General features: G+C 40.9%; 1 protein-coding gene across 6 annotated transcripts in view; it reads left to right on the forward strand.

Moving 5' to 3' along the window:
• Window positions 1-14,273, forward strand: part of LOC145259886 (signal transducer and activator of transcription 5B-like) — a 347,875-nt gene that overhangs the window by 83,551 nt on the left and 250,051 nt on the right. For 2 of the 6 annotated variants that reach the window (XM_080117771.1, XM_080117773.1), the window contains exon 1: window positions 13,133-13,271. The exons of 2 other annotated variants lie outside the window; for them this stretch is intronic. The gene's annotated coding sequence lies outside the window, so the exon portion shown is untranslated. Of the gene's footprint in view, window positions 1-12,585; window positions 12,828-13,132; window positions 13,272-14,273 lie in introns of those variants that run through there. 2 more of the 6 variants (XM_080117774.1, XM_080117777.1) reach the window with 2 other exon arrangements.

Consider the following 14,273-nt stretch of genomic DNA (forward strand, 5'->3'; position numbering starts at 1 on the left):
GGTATTGTTCAATGTGTTATATTAGAGATAGGGGTATTGTGTCTGTGTGTGGCTGTATGCGTGTGTGTATGTGTTTTAATGTGTCGGTACAGATTTATGTGTATTGGTGTGTATGCATATGTACGTGCATGCGAGTATGCCTTGCAGTCTATGTGTTTTTGTGTTGATATTAGGCTCTGTTTAGTTCGGGAGTGGATCTTGTTATGAAATTTTTTTTCCTGTGTAAGTAAATAAAAGTAATTGTCTGTTTAGAAGATTGGCATTATTTTGAATCTGTTTCCACTGCATGTGTGTATGTGTTTTGAAACATAGAGGTGTCTGTTATCTGCAATTTTAATGTTGCTCTTATGTAAGCCCACTCTATTGCTGAAGTTTTTGGTGGCGTCTATGTAGCATTTGTTGCATGTTGTGCATCTTAGTGCATACATTTCTGGAGGTACAATTTAGATCCTTTTTTATTGTGAATTTTTGTGTTGGGTTTTTGAATGTGTATGTGTTTCCTTCTATTATTATCTCACAAACTCCACATAGCGGTTTGTTGCATTTTGTAACCCCTTTTATAGTGTGTTGAACGAGTTTTGAGGAAGTTAGGATGTATTTTAAGTTTTTGGGTTGGCGTTTACTTTTTATTATTTTTGTTGTTTTAAGTATATTATTTAGTTTGTCCTTCTAACTGAGAAGGATAAGGTTTTTTGCTATCTGTGTAGATAGTTCTGGGTTGTTTGTCTTATGTGTAGAAATGTATGCTAAAATTTGTTCTTTGTTGTGTTCTTTTGGGTTTCTTAGTTGGTCTATTGGAATTTTTTCTGCCAGTTCAATACCTTTCCGTATTAGTGTTGGTGGATATCCTCTTTTCTGCAGGGTTATTTGCAGTTCATTTTGTCGAGTCGAACGGAGGTGTTTGTCTGTGACTAAAAAATTCCAACAGACCAACTAAGAAACCCAAAAGAACACAACTGTTCTGGAACTCGCGGCAGCTATTTCTCAGAATCTTGCTTTCAGGTACCTACAATACCGTCCAGCAGTCAAACTTCAGAAAGCATGCGTTGGGCAGACAGATAAACTCAAATTAACATAACGAAAACAACTAGTACGTTGAAAACGCTTTATTAATTAGGTAAAAAAAATCTGAAACAAAAACAAAACAAATAGTTAAAAGGAGAAAACATAATTAAACAAAAGGAAATAATACATGAAAATAATGTTTTGGACAGGCTTCCAAATTAACAGATTCTGGGATATCTTATCTTTTTCAATCAACTGTTAGGTGAAAGTCCGTAACAGTTAGAAAAGTGTCTTTTCTCCATTAAATTGTTAGGTGAAAGTATGAGGCCGTTGGAAGGTGTCTTTTTCCTTTTTTATTAAATTGTTAGGCGAAAGTATGGAGTGGTTAGAAAATGTCTTTTCTTTTTTTTATTAAATCGTTGGGTGAAAGTATGGAACAGTTATGTCTCTTTTTCTACAAAGGTTGTTGTTCTAGTATGGCGCATAATCTACACAAGCACCCACGAATTAAAAATAGAAATAGAAGTCTGAGAAAAGATATAAGTTCTGTGCAAGCGAAGAAGGAGAGAATAAATTAGAATTTCTCCAAATTGAATATAGAAGTCATACACTAGATTAATTAAACAGAAATAGGGGTTCAAGTTCTTCATAGAAGGAATAGGCAGGTAAAGGAAATAATGGGATGTTCTGAACGTACCTCATGGTTTAGAACGGGGGAAGCCCAGTTCATGGAGTCGAGTAAAGTCCGTGCATATTGTTTCAAATTCCGCGGTTAAAAATGAGGAAGGACAGAATCGCAAAACGAGATTAAGACGAGATCGCGTGGGAACTCGTAGTTCTCGAAAGATGGCGACATGGAGTCTTTTCCTTTACCTTATATCCCTTTTTTTTTTTTGCATGCCTAAACGGTTGAGTTTTTTTTTGATAAAAAAAGATCAGGAAGGGAAGAAATAAGAAAGAAAACTATATAAGAAAAAACTCGCACAGAGATGAATGAGAATGAGGCTCGAGGCACCGGTGCTCTTAAAGCGTGTGTCCCTTGTTAAAAAAGAGCCCGGTCTGAAGACAGAACAACAACAAAGAACAAAATCTCTTTGACCCCCCCCCCCAAAAAAAAGGAATGAAACAAAACGACACCTTCTGATTTAAAATGCACCGCATTTATTTTTTAACAAAAACAATAAGGTGAACAAACAAAGGTCCGATCGGGGAAAGTTCTTATTACGATTAAAATGTTAGATGAAAGTCTTTCGTGGAATCAACGAGTTTAGAAGGTTAAAGTCCTGTGTGAAAATAATGAGATTATTTGAAAGTTTGTGTTTTATCTGGTGAAGTTCGGCTTACTTAAAAGTCCCGTGAGGAAAGTAATTTGTTGTTATTAATTAGAAAATGTGTGGAATGGATGTTTGTGTGCATCAGTGATTTTTGAGTGTCTGCGTGGCATGTGTAGTTATGGTTTTGATGGCTTTGGCAGTGACGATGTTGTGAAGATGAGAGACATGTTCTCATGTGTCGTCGAAGCGAGAAAAAAGGAAGAAGACTGAAGTGACTGAATGAACTGAATGAATTGAATCCTAGAAGAATGTTTGATGCGTTTTTATACATTTTGGACCGGCTCCAAAAACAAGATTGCTACTGCTGATATTTTGTTTTTTGGAAAAGCGTTAAAAAGACAATCTTCTAAATTTTCTCATTGGTCGCTTGTGTCACGTGATACTGTCTTCAACTACGTCCGCCAGAAATATGTTCATTTTACTTTTGTTGTTTTGAGAAAAGTTTGAAATTTGAAATCGTGCTGTTGCCGGAAGAACTTATTTTTGTGCAAAATGAAATGAATAAAGGTTTGTTTATTTGCACGTGAGCATGTGTGTGTGTATGAGTGACTGTAAAATATATATACTTACATCATATATATATATATATATATATATATATATATATATATATACTCCTATGAATTCGTTTTTCTTTTGTGTGTATTGATATTCATATTAAAAACCCTCTTTTCTGTTTATTTGAAAAGAAAATATAATTTTCATATATATGGGTTATGGAATTGCATTCACTAGCAAAAGATCTAGCTAATTTGCATATTCTTTTAAACATTCACTTTAATTAATTCCCTATTAGTTGCTTCGGTTTTCAAATGGGATAATCATCTTTAGTTAATTATTACTTGTAATTATATTCATGCAGATATTCTCCATGATTTATACTTGAATAATATTTGCATAAAAACTTTATAGTAAACACAAAATTATTTCCATATATATTTATGTATATGTATATATTTTTGTTTAATAAATTTTGCCTACCAAAATCCTCCTAGAGTTTTTGGTCTACAGACATGAAACTTCATATATAAGGTATTTGAATCCATGCAAAACTTTATATTTGAGTTTTAGCCCAAAAGAATCGGTGCAAAAGTGTGAAAATTTAAAAAAATGAAATTTGCCAGGTCAAGGTCGAACGGTGGCATTACAAATGCATGGCGTAGTAGTTATTAGTTCATGTTTTTATTTTTAGCCTTGCAGTAAACATGTTCTTGTAGCCCAGACATTGACGGCAGAGGGACAATAAATCCTGAATTGAACGTTTTGGTTTCGATTTTCGGTGGTGGTGCATGAGTCTTTTTTTTAATACTTTTTAAATCATTACTATATATTGCATCCAATCTATCTATCTATATATATATCTATATACCTATAAAAGTGAACGTGTCTGTGTGTGTGTCTGTCTGTGTACATTTCCCTATGCAATAACTCTGTCAATTTCACACCTGTTATGTTACGAAGCGTATGGTGACAAGCAAAAAGAATAGACGACACAGGATTAAGATTTGAACGAACTCAACAATTTATTTTCTAATAAATAACACAGAATAATAACGAGCTGTCCTTGGGGTGAAGATGGCAAATTGTTGTTAGTTGTTGTTATTGTGGTTATAAGGCACGACGAAACCTTCGTTTGTAATAGTAGTAGCAGCAGTGCTGGTCTGGTTATAATCGTGTGTCAATAGCGATAGTTGTTGTTGTTAGAAGGCGCGACGAAGCCTTCGTTGGTAATGGTAGTAGCAGCAGTGCTGGTTATAATCGTGTGTCAATAGCGATAGTTGTTGTTGTTAGAAGGCGCGACGAAGCCTTCGTTGGTAATGGTAGTAGCAGCAGTGCTGGTTATAATCGTGTGTCAATAGCGATAGTTGTTGTTGATAGAAGGCGCGACGTAGCCTTCGTTGGTAATGGTAGTAGCAGCAGTGCTGGTTATAATCGTGTGTCAATAGCGATAGTTGTTGTTGTTAGAAGGCGCGACGAAGCCTTCGTTGGTAATGGTAGTAGCAGCAGTGCTGGTTATAATCGTGTGTCAATAGCGATAGTTGTTGTTAGAAGGCGCGACGAAGCCTTCGTTGGTAATGGTAGTAGCAGCAGTGCTGGTTATAATCGTGTGTCAATAGCGATAGTTGTTGTTGTTAGAAGGCGCGACGAAGCCTTCGTTGGTAATGGTAGTAGCAGCAGTGCTGGTTATAATCGTGTGTCAATAGCGATAGTTGTTGTTGTTAGAAGGCGCGCCGAAGCCTTCGTTGTAGTAGTAGTAGCATTGGTCGCGACAGCCGTAGCGTTGTGGTGATGGCGAGGCTGGTGGTCCTTCTGCTGTCTTTTCCTTGGCTTCGCTAAATATAGCAAGCACGCGGACGTAGTTGTAGACAAACGGTTAGTGATGAAGAAATTGCCTCCATGTCGAGAAAACTGTGTTTCTTTTGGGTTGTTGTTTTCGCTACGGTGTGTAAGGCATCTAAGCGTTTTGCCCGTAATTTTGTGGAGGTAACCATGATCATGTGCCTCGACTTTGGTGCCATGGTAGCGATCGTAGCGTGAATCCCTACGTAGTCAGTTTCTCCCCAAAGCGGTCAGGAATCATGAAACTTGAGTGGTGGTCGTCACGGTGACACGTGGCAGACAGTATGACGGCGTCCCCAAGTCAAAACGAGATCTAAATCATAACATCATAACAGCTCCCCCAGATCTCATTTTGGCTTGAATTGTCCAGTGCGGTCATAGTTGCATGTGTGAATGGAATCAACCCATGATGAAATCCTTAAACCGTTTAGGAAGCTGGCCTCGTGTTGACCGATTCCGAATCAGGTCCGATCTGTATCCGGACGGTAGTCGAGGGGTTTCTACGTATATGGGGTCCTGCAACGCTCTGTGTGCCCCTGCCTTGGGTGGAAGCGTTGTCTCTTCGGTAGATTGACGAGTTGGGTAGGGTAGAGGAGGTAGATTGGGGGACAAATGTTTTGGACGTGGTATTAATCGGCGGACATGTGCCCGGTGAACCCATTCACTCTGGCCATCATCATTTTTTATCTGGATCACCATGCTGTTGGTCTTGGCCACTTCGAAGGTACCGATCCAGGGTAGGTGAGATGCGTGAGCAATAGCTGATTGAGGCCGGTGGATTAGTACCTTGTCACCGACTTGTATTGGTTCCTTATTCATGTCCTTGTCTAAATTTGGGTCTTGGGCGTGGTCAGCTTCATTGTTGGCCAGCGCGACGTGTCGATGAACTTGTCTTAACAGGGCATTGACCTGCATGCCGTAAGCCGTGGGGCTGGGGTTTGTGATACTGTTGTCGGGTAATCTTGGCAAACCAATGTTGGGCTGCCGACCAGTGATTATATAGTGTGGTGACGCTCCAGTGGCACTGTTGATGGTAGCATTCATTGATGAGATGACGGATTCGAGGACGTCGGTCCACTCACAGTCTCTATCTTCGCACAGCATGTATATGGCGTTTTTCATCGTGCGATGCTGTCGTTCAATGTTACCTGAGCTTTGTGGTCGCCAGGCACAATGTAATTCCTGCGTGATTGATGTGAGTTGGCAAAAGATCCTGTATACCTCCCCCGTGAAGTGGGTTCCGCGATCGGATGAAACAATGCGTGGTATTTCCCGGTGTCGAAGGAAGAAACTGTAAATTCCACGGGCAGCATCGATCGCACGATCTCTGGAACACGGCACAGCCGTAAGGTGTCTACTGAAACTGTCCAGCATGGTTAGGATGTAGCGTTTCCCCTTTGAAATTGGCATCGTGACGAAATCAATGTAGATGATTTCGAACGGTCTTTCTCCACGTTTGCAGTGCCCGGTGGGCCAGACCTTACGTTTGCCATAGTTACCCTTCCGCTTGGCACATGTTTCGCAGGAGTTGACATACGTCCTGATGTCATGGTCCTTGCATTCCCACCAGTAGCCGGATAGATGTTCGCGCATGCGGGCGATACCTGAATGATTGATGCAGTCATGGGCCTGATGCAGGTACTTGGGACGGAGTTTGTATGGTACGACCAGTTTTGGGGAATGATTGTTGTCCCTAATCATCAAGACAGATGTGCCGGGCTCCAGGTAGAACTGGTGGATGTATTTGTTGAGTATGGGGGCCCGATGGTCATCGGGGTCGATGTTACAGTTTTTGCTGGAGTTATTCGTCTGGAGGGTTTTGATGATTCTCGACAGTGTGTTGTCTGTGCATTGCTCAGCAGCGATATTGATATGGTCACAATTGTATTTTGTGGGGATGGTCGATGAAGAGTGATAGGCAAAGAACGCATCCACAATATTCTTGTGGTGGCGGGTGTTCTGAGGTGTGTGTGCTTCGGGGATGAGCATTGATCCATCAATTTCGTCCATACACCAGGATGGGATGTAAATACGTAGGTCCGAACCCTGGATTCTGAATGTTTTGCCTGCAGGGTTGGCGTCAGCTGGTGTGTTATTTTTTCTTTGGCCATGACTTCTGCTGAGCATGTCGGCCCAGACATTGGATTCGCCCTCCACAAATTCCAGGACGAATTTATAGCATGCGATCTCTTCCTGCCATCTGCGGATTTTGGCATTGTTGAATACCCGCTGATCCAGATAGGTTAGCGATCTGTGGTCGGTGAAGATGACGAAGGGGCGGCTGTGTAGGAAGTAGTCGAATTTTGCTATGGCCCACTTTATTGCGTATGCCTCGCGTTCAGTTGTGGACCAGTTTTGTTCCGTGGTGTTAAATATGTGTGAAGCGACTGCTATGATCTTCTTCTTTCCCCTGTCATCTTCTTGCATTAGGATGGCCCCACATGCGGTGTCACTCGCATCAGTGGTGAGCGTGAAGAGTTGATCAAAATCAGGGAATGAAATGACAGGAGGCGAGGACAGTCGTTTCTTTATCTTATTAAAGGCCTTGTCCGCCTGCTCAGTCCATGCAAATGGTTTGCCAGCCCTATTCAGTTCATGGATGGGGGTCATGATGCTGGAAAATGTGTCCGACCTGATTTGTTCCTGTACCCGTGTCTCCAGGAATTGCCGTATCCACACTAAACGACCTATGAGGCCTTGCAGTTCCTTTTTTGTTGTTGGAGGCTTCATTTCCATGATGGCGCGGACGTATTCAGGGTCGGCCTTGAAACCCTTGCTATTTACGATGCGACCGAGGAATTTTGCTTCGTTCGCGAGGAAGGTACATTTATCCGGATTCAATTTTAGTCCAAATTTACGTAGGGCGGTGAATAGTTGCTCCAGTGCCAGTATGTATCCTTCAAATGTTTTGGCGTGGACTAGGTTGTCGTCAATGTACGAGGATATGTTGGTGCGAGATGTAACAGTGGCCAAGGCTTCAGCTATGCAGCGGGAGAAGATTTGTCCGGCAGATGTGAGACCAAAGGCGAGTCGTGTGTATTGGTAGCATTTGCCCTTCCATGTGAATGCAGTTTTGTGTCGATCACGCTCGTCGATAGCGATCTGCCAATAGCCACTGCGAAGATCAAGGGATGCAAAATATTTATTTCCTTCGCCGATTCTGTGGAACAGGTGGTCAATCGTAGGTATGGGGTAGGGGTCGAGATCGACTAGGACCTTGTTGAGTGTTGCTTTGAAGTTGGCAACTACCCGGATTGCCCCGTTCTTCTTGTGAACGGCAAATACAGGGCTATTAAAACCCTTGGGGTCCTTGCATGGTTCGATGATCTCTCTGGCGGCCATGTGCATGATTTCAGCATCGACGTCAGCCTCGAGAGCCTGGGCGATTGGGTGTTGCTTCTGACAGCGGGATTGGCCATTGGTTGGTATTCGAACTGGTCTGATGAAGGTACCCTTTTCTCCCTTTTCGGTACCCATGATGTCGGCGAAGCGGATGATTAAGTCTGCTGTGGCCTCCAGTTCGTCGCGGTTTGGATGGTTGGGCAATGCCACACCCACATTACTCTGTAGCCAGTGTAGTTTTTCATTTAGTGTCTTGGGGCTGGGCTGTGTGAGTCTAGTGGAATGATCGATGGTGTGGGCTCCAAATGTGGTATCATCAGCTGGTATCTTCTGTGTAAGAGCTGGTAGTATTGCTGCCGTGTGAGTTATCGGAGTGGACGCGAGCGTGCGTCTGAATTCGATCGTTGATTTTTGGTGGTCGATTGTGTAGGAGTCTAGTGTGCTGTGACCAAGGATGCTTTGGCCGATCAGGATTGGAGATATAGCGGATGTTATCAGCATGTTGATCCCGTCGAACCTGGGTGAATCGTGGTTGCCGATGGCGATGCCACAATTAAGTTCGCCAAGGATATGGATGCTGCCGTTTATGCCTCTCACATGTACGTTGGATGGCGTTATTCGACGTCTGACCTCTTCAGGTATTCGAGACACTGGCATAATGCAAGTGGAGCAGCCTGAGTCCAACATAGATATGTCCGAGAACGTAGCTCCCTCGATCATGAAATGTGTGTTGACGAAAGGTGACTTCTGCGCCGAGTGTTGATGAAAGTTAAATATGTGATGGTGAGTCTGTTGGACCACGGGGTGAGCCATCACATCTCGCCTGGTCCGTATTGAAAATCCTCGGCCATGGTAGTGGGGAGAGTATCTTCCGGTGGCATATCCTTGTCGTCTGTTGCGATATATGCCTGGGCACGAGGTGGGTGCCGGTACCGACAGTTGCGTCCATGGAAGCATGCATAGCCTTTCATGTAGTTTTGGCAGATCTCAGCATCCTGATTGTGTTCATCATCCCTGCGCATCTGAAAATGGCCGCGAGTGCCAGTGGGTTTGGTGTTGCGCAGTATTGTGGTATCTTTCCTTGCCTGTGGGCGGAGAGTTTGCCTGTTCACATTGTGTTCAGTTCGCCTGGTCCTTTGATCAGATCGTTGTGGCCTGTTTGCGTAGTACGCGATGGGACTATCATTGATTTCATCGTCCGTTTTGACACCACAGTCGATGTACCGCTGTACATCACTAGCTATCCCACCCGCCGTATAATGCTTATCCATTGTTTTGACGATGTGTGGGTATAAGCTCGGTGTCCAGGCTTTCACCTTCTCACTCATTAGCATTGCACCCATGAGAGAGAAGACAGTATCTGCAGGTATTTCCCGTGAGTGGTCCGACTTAAATTTTGCCTTTATGTGTACTGCAGCCTCTCTAATCTAATCGTGTTTTCCAGTCGGCCGGCGAAATCTGTCAATCTCTCCCCATCTCGACGCTGCAAATCCCAAGCCCGGCTGAGGTGCTGGAAGTTTGTCATTTGGCTGCCGTGGGTCGTTATGAGGTATGCTTTGAGTTGCTCGAAGGTAGATGTGTCGTGTTGGGAGTCCGTCATTTGCTGGAATATCCCTTCGTTCAGAAGCTGTTTGCAGATTCTGACAAACTCTTTTTCGATACTAGGGTGTGTACTGATTTCCGGCTTGACATGTATCATGTATGTTTTGTTTACATCCGTGATGAAGCGGTAAACATCGTTCCCGGGGTTGAACTTTTTTATGTCCTTTACCGAATCGTGTATGGCCTGTAATCTGATCATCAGATTGTAGTCGTTATTATCGGCTTTGGGCGTGTCGTTTAAGGTGGTCGATTTGAGGGTGGAGAGCATAATCTCTAGGTCCGCTTTTATTTTGAGGATAAGGGCCTCGTCTGGTCGTGATGTACTCGATTTTAGCTGGAGGAGTGCCGATTTCTGGTCTCTGATAAAACTGAGAAGTTCGTTACGGGTGCACCCTGAGTAGTCCATTCTACCTGTCGCACGCTTCTGACACCAGTTGTTATGTTACGAAGCGTATGGTGACAAGCAAAAAGAATAGACGACACAGGATTAAGATTTGAACGAACTCAACAATTTATTTTCTAATAAATAACACAGAATAATAACGAGCTGTCCTTGGGGTGAAGATGGCAAATTGTTGTTAGTTGTTGTTATTGTGGTTATAAGGCACGACGAAACCTTCGTTTGTAATAGTAGTAGCAGCAGTGCTGGTCTGGTTATAATCGTGTGTCAATAGCGATAGTTGTTGTTGTTAGAAGGCGCGACGAAGCCTTCGTTGGTAATGGTAGTAGCAGCAGTGCTGGTTATAATCGTGTGTCAATAGCGATAGTTGTTGTTGTTAGAAGGCGCGACGAAGCCTTCGTTGGTAATGGTAGTAGCAGCAGTGCTGGTTATAATCGTGTGTCAATAGCGATAGTTGTTGTTGATAGAAGGCGCGATGTAGCCTTCGTTGGTAATGGTAGTAGCAGCAGTGCTGGTTATAATCGTGTGTCAATAGCGATAGTTGTTGTTGTTAGAAGGCGCGACGAAGCCTTCGTTGGTAATGGTAGTAGCAGCAGTGCTGGTTATAATCGTGTGTCAATAGCGATAGTTGTTGTTAGAAGGCGCGACGAAGCCTTCGTTGGTAATGGTAGTAGCAGCAGTGCTGGTTATAATCGTGTGTCAATAGCGATAGTTGTTGTTAGAAGGCGCGACGAAGCCTTCGTTGGTAATGGTAGTAGCAGCAGTGCTGGTTATAATCGTGTGTCAATAGCGATAGTTGTTGTTGTTAGAAGGCGCGCCGAAGCCTTCGTTGTAGTAGTAGTAGCATTGGTCGCGACAGCCGTAGCGTTGTGGTGATGGCGAGGCTGGTGGTCCTTCTGCTGTCTTTTCCTTGGCTTCCCTAAATATAGCAAGCACGCGGACGTAGTTGTAGACAAACGGTTAGTGATGAAGAAATTGCCTCCATGTCGAGAAAACTGTGTTTCTTTTGGGTTGTTGTTTTCGCTACAGTGTGTAAGGCATCTAAGCGTTTTGCCCGTAATTTTGTGGAGGTAACCATGATCATGTGCCTCGACTTTGGTGCCATGGTAGCGATCGTAGCGTGAATCCCTACGTAGTCAGTTTCTCCCCAAAGCGGTCAGGAATCATGAAACTTGAGTGGTGGTCGTCACGGTGACACGTGGCAGACAGTATGACGGCGTCCCCAAGTCAAAACGAGATCTAAATCATAACATCATAACACACCTTACTCAGTTCAAACACTTGTAAAACAGAAACCACAATTAGTTCAGAGCTATAATTTGCCACAAAACTCGTAGAGATATAAATCATTGCACATGCAAAATTTCAGCTAGATCAAACACCTGGAAGTGGGTCAGAGGCAATTTTTAGTCTACAGACTCGAAATTTGATATATAGGATACTGAGATTTGGGAAAATCTATGTGATCGGTTTTCCGCCAGAAATTTGGCTGTTAATGGATCAAAGTTCCACAATTTGACCTTTGAGAACTCTACAAACTCCTCCGAGAATAGTGGGTCTAAACACTTGAAATTTTAAATATAGGTTCCTTGGACATGGATCTAACTTTTGATTTGAGCCCAAAACAATAAATGTTAAGAGGTCATAATAGGGGTTAAAAAAATTGACGCCGGACACCTATGCTAGTATATATACTTACATTATATATATATCTATATATATATATATAGATAGATATAGATATAGATATATATACTAGCATTTCAGCCCGGCGTTGCCTGGGTGTTTGGAGGTGTATGTTGAGCAAAAAAAAAAAAATAAATAAAAATAGCGGTCAATGGAACCTATTTCTAAAATTTCAAGTGTTTAGACCAAAATTGTCGGAGGAGTTTTGTAGAGTTCTCAAAGGTCAAATCGTTGAACTTTTACACCTTAACAGCCAAATCTCTGGCCAAAAACCGATCACCTTTATATCAAATTTCGAGTCTGTAGACTGAAATTGACAGAGTTATTGCGTTGGAAAATGTACACAGATACACACACAGACACGTTCACTTTTATATATATACTAGCTGTACCCTACCTGAGCACTGTGGCTCAATTTGGTGCAATGGAAAAAATCTAAAAAAAAAAGAGAAAATGCATGTTTCTTATATTCTTAGTACAGCAACCCACTCCAAAAAGCGAAAAACAAAAAGAACTTTAATTTTTCACAAAAATTCTGTTTACATTGGGGGGGGGGGGGTAGAGCGATGGAGTTCTTCTAAGGAAAAACGGTAAATTAAACTGCAGAAACACCTGTTAAATATTGTACGAGTTTTATAATTGAACCCCCTCCCCTAAAAAAAAAAATTAAAAAAACGAAAAATAAAAATGCTTTTTGTAGACAGACCGCTCGTGAAAACTTAATTTTTTAGATCAATTAAAAAAGCATTAAAAAAAACTACGTAACACAGAAAAATGAACCACATTTTGTTTGTGAAAACTTTCCTGTTATTTTAAATGTCTGCTAAAAAATTCTTCCGCGATGTGATAAGTCACCTTACTACGCAGGTCCATGCGCGAACGCATCATATAAGAATAGCATAAACGATGGCGATGAGTTAGCACAAAATAGTGCGAAGGTTCAGGAGTTAATACCATGCAAACGGTAAATTTGCGACGGGTTTGAATATCAGATTCGTTGTCAGCGATCCCGAAAACCTATGAAAAAACAAATTTTATTGGTCGGTGTTCTGTTGCAGTTTTACCCATTAAATTTTTCTGCTGGTCGCCATGGAACACAATGCTCAAAATTTGCAGAGGCAAGTAGTTTTCGAGATATAAAGACCTGTACTATGCACTATAATTCACTGTCGGTCATGAATAAACACCCTCAACCTCCCCATATTAAGAACGGCTTTCGGAATAAACACCCCTACCCTTCCCATGTTAAAAACAGCTTTTGGAATAAATACCACCATTCTCCCCATGTTAAGAACGGCTTTCGGAATAAACATCCGTAACCTACCCATGTTAAAAATTGTGGAGGTGGACCTAATGTGAAAATTTACCTTAAAGCACGGAAGGCAGATTTACCGCTTAGTTGTACAAAGGGACTCTTTAAGGTCGACACCGGTATCGAGCAAAAGTTTGTTTACATGTTTTACAAACTTTGTGGCAGTATCAGAATTTTTGTAGGAATTTTTGACACCCCTAACACGAAACTGCGAATACAATATAAAAATCTCGGAATTTCTCTGTTAAAAGTGGGTTATTTATTTTCTTTATGGATTATACTTCCAAAATAAACTATTACAGTTGTTTTAAAAGTAATAGAAATATTTTTTTTTTTTTTTAAACAGTAATGAATTTTCCGAACTCAATATTTTTCAATCTTTAAACTTTAAAAATCTATCAATTTTTCTATTGATTCTATTTTTACGATATTTTCAGGGTCAGTGTGAAATTTTATGTTCTTTCCAATAAATCGAATATAATATTTTAGACAAACGTTTTTTTTTTTTAAATTCACGACCCCCCCCCATCTCAATTTTTAAGTGTCTATTAAAAAGTAAATACTTAATTTAGTACCTGGAAAGTAAATAATTAATTTACTCAAAAATTGAAGAGAAAAGGTCAATACATAATATATTCAAATTAAAAAAAAAAAAAGACATCGTGTTCTTTTAGAATTTTACCTGTAAAGTTTGAAGTTTAAAACCTTTTTTTTAAACCACGTTATTTGTTTTTTCTTTTTTCTTTTTTTTTTTTAATGGAACCTTGGTCCTTGCTCCTTTAATTGAAAAAAAAATTAGGGCTTGAATTACATTTTTCGAGGAGTTATAAGCTTGGAAAGACAGGGGGTCGAATAATTCACGCCTCCCATTTTGTAAATGTCTAATAATAATTAATTTAGACCCGCTTAAGTACATAATTATTTACTCACAAATTGAAGAGAAAAGGTCAATACATAATATATTCAAATTTAAAACAAAAAGAACATATTGTTCTCGTAGAATTTTACCTGTAAAGTCCGAAGTTTAAAACCTTTAAAAAAAAAAAAACACGTTTTTTTTTGTTTTTTTTTTTTTTTTTAATGAAATCTTGGTCCTTGCTCCTTTAATTGAAAAAAAAATTAGGGCTTGAATTGCATTTTTCGAGGAGTTATAAGCTTGGAAAGATGGGGTGGAATTATTCGCTATTTTCACAAAATTTCTGACACTGAGGTAAAGCACATAATTATTGAAAATTTGGCAAGACTGGAGTTT

Source organism: Euprymna scolopes, chromosome 35 (genome assembly GCF_053919585.1).
Source record: "Euprymna scolopes isolate OS-2025 chromosome 35, ASM5391958v1, whole genome shotgun sequence".
Classification (NCBI taxonomy): Eukaryota; Metazoa; Mollusca; class Cephalopoda; order Sepiida; family Sepiolidae; genus Euprymna; species Euprymna scolopes.